Below are 10,673 nucleotides of genomic sequence, written 5' to 3' on the forward strand. Positions count from 1 at the left end.
TTGCTGTGCTTCTGGGCAGCATCTGACACATACACTCTTGGTAATATCACCTTTTATAAAACCCCTGTGTCTCCCCTGGCTTCTGGGAGAGTCAGCTCTCCTGGTTCTGGTCTCACCTTGCCAATCCCTCCCTCTCAGAGTTCTGAAAGCTCCTATTCCTTACTCTTCTCTTTCTCTCACACCCTTCATCACCAAGTCTGGCCAGTTCTATTTTCCAAATACATCTAGAACTCAACTACTTCTCACTGCCTCTAGTGCCTCTACCCTCCTCTCACCTGGATCACTGTAGGGGCCTCTGTCCTGATCTCACTGCTTCCTCCTTCCTTGCTGCTACAGCTCCCTAGACATTTCACTAAGACCATGCCAACTCCTCAGCTCAAAATCTGCAAAGTTTAAAGTCTTTAAAATAATGCAAAAAGTCATATGCCATCTGCCTCCCATGTTCTCTCTGACCCCCTCTCCCACCACTTTTCTCCACAATCACTCTACTCTAGCTATACTGCCTGCCTTGTTTTTCCTCTAATATTCCAGCATGTTCCCACCTCTGGATCTTTGTACTTGTTGTTCTTTCCGCCTGGGATGCTTCTCCTCCAGATAGTCTCATAGTTTGCTCCCTCAGTTCCCTCAGATCTTTGTTTGACTTTCACCTTTTCAGTGAGGCCTACCCCAACTGCCCTGTTTAAAGCAGCACCCTCCCACCAATACTCCTTCTACCCCTTTCCTGCTCTATTTTTCTTCATAACATTTATTGCCATCTGACATACTATATACTTTACTTATGTATTTTGTTCATTGTCAGCCCTCATGGAGCTTTCATTATAATGATGGGAAATAGAAAGTTAAAAAGTGACAATAAAAACAAATAAATAACAATAAAAATAATATACCAGAAAGTGGTAAATGCTATGGGTAAGAAAAAGAGGCCAATTAAGGGATTGGAGAGTAAAGGGGTTAGGAATGGGGATTGCTATTTTATATTCAAGTATCCAGGGAAGGTTTCACTAATAAGGTGACATTTGAGAGACATTTGAAGGAAATGAGGCACAAACTATGTCAGTAACTATGTCAGAGCCCCCAGAGCATCTGGCTTTGAAGGCCAGGGGAGGTTGAGTGAAGGAGCTCCACAGAACTGGGGGAGACAGAGAATCCATTCTTGGAGGGTGCACACAAGGTCTCATGCACACCAGGACCCAGAGCAAAAGCAGTGACTTCATAGAAGCCTGGGCCAGACCTACCTGTGGGTCTTGGAGTGTCTCCTCGGGAGGCAGGGGTGAGTTATGGTTCACTGTGGGGACAAGAAAACTGGAGGCAGGGGTACCAGGGTATATTCATCAGTGTGAGTTCTCCTGGAGGTTGCCATTTGGCACTAAAACCTGGCCCCACCCAACAGCCTGTTGGTTCCAGCCCTGGGATGCCAGAGGCCAAAAAACCAATAGGGTGGGAACACAGCCCCACCCATCAGCAGACAGGCTGGCTAAAGACTTTCCAAGCCCAAAGCTGACTCTAGACATGCCCCTCGACACAGCCCTGCCCACTAGAGGGCCAAGGACCAACTCCACACACCAGTGGGCAGGCATCAGCCAATCCTGCCAAGAAGCCTGCACAAACATCTAGACCAGCCTCACCCACCAGAGGCAAACACAAGAAGCAAGAAAGCTACTATCCAGGACACTGCAGAACTGAATCCGCAAATACAGATTAGAACCTGCTCTGGGACCAGTTGTTTCCTGGCCCATGGGTGACAAGAGGGGAGTGTACTGTTGGGATACATAGGACATACTCTACAAAGGGCCACTTCTCTAGGGTCGAGAAACATAACTAACCTTCCACACATAAAAATACAAAAATAAATCGAGACAAAATGAGATGGCAGAGGATGGGATAAAACCCCAGAAGAATAACTAACATGGAGTTACGCAATATGCCCAAGAAAGAGTTCAGAGTAATGACCATAAAGATGATCCAATAACTCGGGAAAAGAATGGATGCACAAAGTGATAAGTTACAATAAAATTTTCACAAAGAGTTAGAAAATATAAAGAACAACCAAACAAAGTTGAAGAATACAATAACTGAAATGAAAAACAAACTAGAAGAAATCAATAGCAGAATAAATGACGCAGAAGAATGGATAAGTGAGCTGGAAGACAGAGTGGTGGAAATCACTGCTATGAAATAGAAGAAAGAAGAAAGAATGGAAAGAAATGAGGACACTTTAAAAGACCTCTGGGACAATGTCAAATGCACCAACATTCGCATTATAGGCATCCCAGAAGAAGAGAGAGAAAGGGCCTGAGAAGATATCTGAAGAGATGATAGCTGAAAACTTCCCTAACATGGGAAAGGAAACAGTCAACCAAGTTCAGGAAGCACAGAGAGTTCCATATAGGATTAACCCAAGGAGGAACCCACCAAGACACATACTAATCAAATGAACAAAAATTAAAGATAAAGAGAAAATATTAAAAGAAACAAGGGAACAGCTACAAATAACATACAAGGGAATCTCTATGAGGTTATCACCTGATTTTTCAGCAGGAGCACTGCAAGCCAGAAGGGAGTGGCACAATGTATTTAAAGTGATGAAAGGGGAAAACCTAAAACCAAGAATACTCTATGCAGCAAGGCTCTTGTTCAGATTTGACAGAGAAATCAAAAGCTTTGCAGACTAGCAAAAGCTAAAGAATTCAGCTTGACAAGAAATGTTAAATTAACTTCTCTAGGAGGAAAAGAAAAGGGCAAAATTAGAAATAAGAAAATTACAAAATGGGAAAGCTCAATGGTAAAGGCAAACATACAGTAAAAGTAGGAAATCATCCACACACAAATATATCTAAACCAGCAATTGTGAGAGGAGGAGAGTACAAATGCAGGATATTTGAAATGTATTTGAAATTAAGAGATCAGCAACTTAAAACAATCATGAATCTATATAGACTGCTATAACAAAACCTCAGAAACCTATAACCAAAACTCTACAATGGATATACACACAAAAAAGAAAAAGGAATGCAAATGCAACACTAAAGATAGTCAACAAATCATAAGAGAGGAGAACAAAAGAAGAAAGGAAGAAAAAAGACTTACAAAAAAATCCAGAACAATGGACACAATGGCAGTAAGAACATACATATTGATAATTACCTTAAATGTAAATGGATTAAATGCTCCAACAAATGACATAGACTGGCTGAATGGATACAAAAACAAGACCCATATATATGCTGACTACAAGAGACCCACTTCAGATCTAGAGACACATACAGACTGAAAATGAGGGGACAGAAAAAGGTATTCCATGCAAATAGAAATCAAAAGAAAGCTGGAGTAGCAGTTCTCATATCAGACAAAACAGACTTTAAAATAAAACTGTGGGCTTCCCTGGTGGTGCAATGGTTGAGAGTCTGCCTGCCGATGCAGGGGACATGGGTTCATGCCCCGGTCTGGGAAGATCCCACATGCTGCGGAGCGGCTGGGCCCGTGAGCCATGGCTGCTGAGCCTGCACGTCTGGAGCCTGTGCTCGGCAATGGGAGAGGCCACGACAGTGAGAGGCCCGCGTACCACAAAATAAATAAATAAATAAATAAAGACTGTTACAAGAGACAAGGAAGGATAGTACATAATGATCAAGGAATCAACCTAAAAAGAAGATATAACAATTGTAAATATATATGCACCAAATATAGGAGCATACCATATATAAGGCAAATTCTAACAGCCATAAAAGGTGAAATCAACAGTAACACAATAATATTGGGGGACTTTAACACCCCACCTACATCAATGGACAGATATTTCAGACAGAAAATCAATAAGGAAACACAGGCCTCAAATGACATATTAGACCATATTGACTTAATTGATATTTATAGAGCATTCCATACAAAAGCAGCAGAATACACCTTCTAATAAAGTACACATGGATTCTCCAGGATAGATCACATGCTGACCCACAAAGCAAGGCTCAGTAAATTTAAGAAAATTGAAATCATATGAAGAAACTTTCTCAACCACAACACTATGAGATTAGAAATCAACTACATGAGAAAAACTGCAAAAGACACAAAACATGTGGAGGCTAAACAATATGCTACTAAATAACCAATGGATCACTGAAGAAATCAAAGAATAATAATAAAAAAATACCTAGAGACAAATGAAAACAAAAGCACAATGATCCAAAACCTACAGGATACAACAAAAGTAGTTCTAAGAGGGAAGTTTATAGTGATACGAGCTTACATCAAGAAACAAAAAAATCTCAAATACACGACATAACCTTACACCTAAAGCAACTAGAGAAAGAAGAACAAACAAAACCGAAAGTTAGTAGATGGATAATCATAAATAGCAGAGCAAAAATAAATGAAATAGAGATGAAGAATACAATAGCAAAGATCAATGAAACTAAAAGCTGTTTCTTTGAGAAGATAGACAAAATTGATAAACCATTAGCCAGACTCATCAAGAAAAAAAGGGATAGGGCTCAAATCAATAAAATTAGAAATGAAAAAGAAGTTACAAACAACACCACATATATACAAAGGACCATAAAAAAACTATTACAGGCAGCTATATGCCAATTAATTGTACAACCTAGAAGAAATGGACAAATTCTTAGAAAGGTATAATCTTCTAAGACTGAACCAGGAAGAAACAGAAAATATGAACAGAATGATTACAAGTACTGAAATTGAATCTATATTTTAAAACTCCCAATAAACAAAACACCAGGACCAGATGACTTCACAGGCAAATTCTACCAAACATCTAGAGAAGAGTTAACACCTATCCTTCTGAAACTGTTCCAAAAAATTGTAGGGGAAGGAACACTTCCAAACTCATTCTATGGAGCCACCATCACCCTGACACCAAAACCAGACAAAGATACCACAGGAAAAAAAGATTACAGGCCAATATCATTGATGAACACAGATGCAAAAATCCCCACAAAATACTAGCAAACCAAATGCAGTAATCCATTAAAAGGATCATACACCATGATCAACTGGGATTTATACCAGAGATGCAAGGAAATTTCAATATCCACAAATCAATCAGTGTGATACACCACACTAACAAACTGAAGAATAAAAACCATATGATCATGTCAAAAGATGCAGGAAAAGCTTTTGATAAAATTAAACATCAATTTATGATAAAAACGCTCCAAAAAGTGGTCATAGAGGGAATGTATCTAAACATAATGAAGGTCATATATAACAAACCCACAGCTAACACCACACTCAATGTTGAAAAATTGAAAACATTTCCTCTAAGATCAGGAACAAGACAAGTATTTCCACTATCATCACTTTTATTCAACATAGTTCCAGAAGTCTTAGCCATGGCAATTAGAGAAGAAAAAGAAATAAAAGGAATCCAAATTGGAAAAGATGAAGTAAAACTGTCACTGTTTTCAGATGACATTACACATAGAAAATCCTAAAGAGGCTACCAGAAAACTACTAGAGTTCATCAATGAATTTCATAAAGTTTCAGGATACAAAATTAATACACAGAAATCTGATGCATTTCTATACACTCACAATGAAAGATCAGAAAGAGAAATTAAGGAAACAATCCCATTTACCATTGCATCAAAAAGAATAAAATACCTAGGAATAAACCTACCTAAGGAGGCACAAGAACTACACTACAAAAACTATAAGATGCTGATGAAAGAAATCGAAGATTACTCAAACAGATGGAAAGATATACCATGTTCTTATATTGGAAGAATCAATATTGTTAAAATGACTATACTACCCAATGCGATCTACAGATTCAAAGCAATCCCTATCAAATTACCAATGGCATTTTTCACAGAACTAGCATAAAATACTTTTTTAAATTCGTATGGAAACACAGAAGACCCCAAATAACAAAGCATTCTTGAGAAAGAAAAAGGGAGCTGGAGGAATCGGGTTCCCTGACTTCAGACTATACTACAAAGCTACCGTAATCAATACAGTATGGTATTGGCACAAAAAACAGAAATATAGATCAATGTCACAGGATAGAAATCCCAGAAATAAACCCATGTGCCAAGGTCAATTAATCTATGACAAAGGAGGCAAGAATGCACAATGGAGAAAAGACAGTCTCTTCAATAAGTGGTGCTGGGAAAACTGTACAGTTACATGTAAGAGAATGAAATTAGAGCATTCTCTAACACCATACACAAAAATAAACTCATAATGGATTAAAGACCTAAATGTAAGACTGTATGCTGTAAAACTCTTAGAGGAAAATATAGGCAGAATACTCTTTGACATAAATCATGGCAATATCTTTTTGGATCTGTCTCCTAGAGTAATGGAAATAAAAACAAAAATAAGCAAATGGGACTAATTAAACTTAAAAGGTTTTGCACAGCATAGGAAACCATAAACAAAACCAAAAGACAACCTACAGAATGGGAGAAAATATTTGAAAATCATTCAACCGACAAGAGTTTAACCTCCAAAATATACAAACAGTTCATGTAGCTCTATATCAAAAAAACAAACAACCCAATCAAAAAATGGGCAGAAGATCTAAATAGACATTTCTCCAAGGAAGACACACAGATGGCCAAAAGGCACATGAAAATATGCTCAACATCACTAATTATTAGAGAAATGACTACAGTGAGATATCACCTCACACCCGTCAGAATGGCCATCATCAAAAAGTCTACAAACAATAAATGCTGGAGAGGGTGTGGAGAAAAGGGAACTCTCCTACACTGGTGATGGTAATGTGAATTGGTGCAACCATTATGGAGAAGAGTATGGAGGTTCCATAAAAAAAAAAAAAATAACTACCATGTGATACAGCAATCCCACACCTGGCATACATCCAGAGAAAACCATAATTCGAAAAGATACATGCAGTCCAATGTTCATTGCAGCACTATTTACAATAGCCAAGGCATGGAAGCAACCTAAATGTCCATCAACAGATGAATGGATAAAGAAGATGTGGTATATTTATATAATGGAATATTACTCAGCCATATAAAAGAATGAAGTAATGCCATTTGCAACAATACAGATGGACCTAGAGATTATCATACTAAGTGAAATAAGCCAGACAGAGAAAGACTAATATCATATGATATCGCTTATATGTGGAACCTTAAAAAAAATAAAGATACAGATGAACTTATATACAAAACCGAAACAGATCTACAGACATATAAAACAAACTTATAGTTACCTAAGGAGAAAGTTGGGGGGAGGGATAAATTAGGAGTTTGGGATTAACTACTATATATAAAATAGATAACCATCAAGGACCTACTGTATAGCACAGGGACCTAGAGTCAGCATTTTGCAATAATCTATAAGGGAAAAGAAGCTGGGAAAAAAAAGATATATATGTTGTATAACTGAATCACTTTGCTAAACACCTGAAACTAACCCAACATTGTATATCAAGTATATTTCAATAAAATAAGCAAGTTTAAAAAAAATCTCTGTATAAAGAGTCACAGGCTCTTGTGTGTTTATATGAAAAAATGGTTTCAAAATTAGTTCTATAACTTTGAAGAGCTGTACACTGAATCAGAAGTAGACCAACAATAATAATACAGTAGCAGCAGCTAACATTTATTGAGAGTTTTTGTATGTATCAGGCTCTGTACTGAGTACTTACGTGTAATACTCATTTAATTCTTACCACAACTCTGTGACATGGGCACTCCTATTATTACTTTTTTTCAGAAGAGAAAACTGAAACTCAGAGAGGGGAATTAACCTGCCCAGTTCACACTGCTCCAAAGTGGTATGGCCAGCATCCCAGCCCAGGCAGTCTGGTAGCAGTGCCACTACACTATTTAGCTTGCTTCCATGGGAAGGACAAACTTAGCTAGCTGAGCCTCAATTTAGCCAGACAGCCATGGTCTTTTACACTTTCATTCCAGACCTATCTTTCCAGCCCAGTTTCCAGCTCTTCCTCTCTCTATATACAAATACTCAGCCCCAGATGTCCAGAATCCTAGCTTTTGCTTAACCCACCATACTCTCTCAGACTGATGGGCTTTGTATTGGGCAGGAATCCTTTCCCTACTTTTCTGACTTGACATAATCCTCAAGGCCATCCTCCATGGAACTTTTCTCTGATGCCCTTCCCTACCCTGGAGGGAAGGAACCTCTTCATCTGCAATGTTCCAGATCACCTTTGCCAGACATCTAGCTTTCAGCTCCTCTCAGAACTCCATCGCCAGAGTCCCCTTTCTCCCAGAATGTTACCACTGTACCCACTCCTCCCAATGCCTATCACCAGGCCTGGCATAGAGGAGGTGCCCATGGAACATTTGGTGAAGAAAGAAATGAGCAGTGTAGTCATGTGAATCAGTCTGTCTACCTGAGTTTATAGAGTTGCCTCCACACAGCCTGCACATCTGTTCTCATGGGCTTTTCACCACAGAAACAAGGTATTAAGCAGCAGAGTGATTATCTCCACTTTGTAGGTGAATAAACTTAAGACGAGAAAGTATTCTTGCTCCCCACCACCAGCCCCTGTAGTGACCAAACAAGTTGATCACGTATCACTCAGCATGTGTAATGGGGGCCTGGAGGGTACCCTCTTCAAGAAGGCAGTTTGAGGTACAAGTTTATGCCCATACTTGGTCTTGCCATACATTGTCCCTGGGGAGGAGTGGGCTATACAAACAAGGAGCTGTGCCACCCCCCCCCCAATATCCCTCCTACCTTAATGTGTACATACACAATCTCTACCTGAGACTTAGAAATATCAGGACCAAGAAGAAGGGCACCCAGCTGAGACCTCTTTAGCATGTCAAAGACTACTTTCATTTTCATCAATCCCTATTTATTTTGGGCCCAGCCCAACATCAAATATCTATCAGTCCCAAATCTGACTGGTGTGGCAGAATGTTTGGTAGCTGGACAGAGGATATGGAGGACTAGCTCCTGTGACAGGAGCCGTGCAACAGTGCCCCCTCACCTCAGGGTTATTTCAAGCCCACCACTTGACTACTTTGTACGTCTCTTCTCCCTGTTACCACAGCTGAGACTGTCCTGGCCCTGTGTTTACCTGGGCTCCAGATTTGGAAACTGTCTTCTCCAAATTGTAATCTTTGGTCTACTCCAGTGAATCAAGGTTCTGGGTGAAAAGGGAACAGATGGCAGGCAACCAGAGGCACGAGGCAGTGAGAAAGCCTATGAAGGAGGTGCTGGGAAAAAAAAAAAGACACCTCCAAATCAGGTCCAATAAATGAGAATCAGGACTTTGCAAAGCAGGAAAGCACAGCACCAGGGAAACATTATAGTCCAGCCATTCTGATGGGGAAACTGAGGCTAGGGAGAAGAAGGCACTTGCCCAACAAAGTTGCACAATGAGTTAGCCACAGCCCCCTCCTCCCTGACATTTATTTGGACCTAGGACTAGGAGAGGAGGTCTGATGTTCAAATACTGATTTTTGTTGGCCATGTATAGAATGTCATGGAAAGTCACATAATATTATAAAAAGAATTGAGTTGAACTGTCCGAGTTGGAAGACATCAATGAGCTTGAACAGTCTTACTCCCTCCTTGTGGAGATGGGGTAATGGACTGGCCCAGAGAAGAAAACGGACTGGCCAAGGTCATGCAGCAACTCTGAGGCAGAGTAGGAGCCAGATCCCAGCTCTAGCAGCCATGTCACTTCCTGTGCCCCACACATGCAGGGGCAGCAGTCCTCCTCTTACTAGTTTAGCAGCTGGATCTTTTCAAGGCAGACAGGACCCAATAGAGCAGCAGAGAACACTCCTCCTGCAATGAAAAAATGGCAAGCATTGTTCTCTAACCCCTCCCCTCTCCTCAACTTTACCACCTCCACCCCCAACCCCCTGCTTTTTAAACTTTCACAGCGTTTTAGGGCTGGGCCTTCTGGATATTCTTGAGCTAGTGGTAGAACTGGATTCTTTGTTTCCTCTGCTCACCTGACCCTGGCAGCCACCAATGCCACTTAATGCCCTCAGGCTAGTTAGAGACCACCGAAGTTCAAGGCTGGCCCCCTGCCACATCTGACACATCAGCGGCAAAGCTAGTACAGGCCTCCTCACTCCACCTTCAACTTTGACCTCCAGTCTGGGCCCAGACAAGATTTTTCTCTAAATATCCATATTTTTCAGGGACAGGAAACTGCACAAAGCCTAGCTCACCATTAAAAGGTTGAGGAGGCCACTAGAGACTTTGGGGATCCCCTCAAGTTCCGTAAAAGTTGGGAAATTTGGGTGAGGGTCAATCACGAAAACAGGTCTTTACAGAGAAAAGTGAAAGCAGCCCTGGACTGGGAGCCTGGGTTCTGAACTCCAAATCTGCCCCAGTCGCTGGCAGGGTAGGTGACCTTGGGGAAGCACTTTCTCTTCTCTGGGCAGCAGCAGGCCCTTCAGTAACTGGTGGAAGCTGGACTCTATGGTCTCTTAAGGCTCCAGCGTGCCAAAGAGGCGGAGGAAGCTGGGACGCGGGCGCTGCAATTCGCTTTCCTGGCAGGTGAGTCCCTCGGCGCGGCCCAGGGGCGCGTGCCCCGGGGCCCTGTTTCTATGCCTAAGGATGGGCCCGGCAAGGTGCCAAGGGGCTTTGTAGTCCCCAACCTCTCCGCCCCCGCCTCTCCCCGCCGGCCTCTTGCTCTGGAATAAACTGCCGGGTGGCGGCCAGGGCGCCGCAGCGCGATTGCACCG

The sequence above is a fragment of the Aethalodelphis obliquidens genome, unplaced genomic scaffold (genome assembly GCF_003676395.1).
Source record: "Aethalodelphis obliquidens isolate GAN/ISIS:26980383/991018 unplaced genomic scaffold, ASM367639v1 scaffold119, whole genome shotgun sequence".
NCBI lineage: Eukaryota > Metazoa > Chordata > Mammalia > Artiodactyla > Delphinidae > Aethalodelphis > Aethalodelphis obliquidens.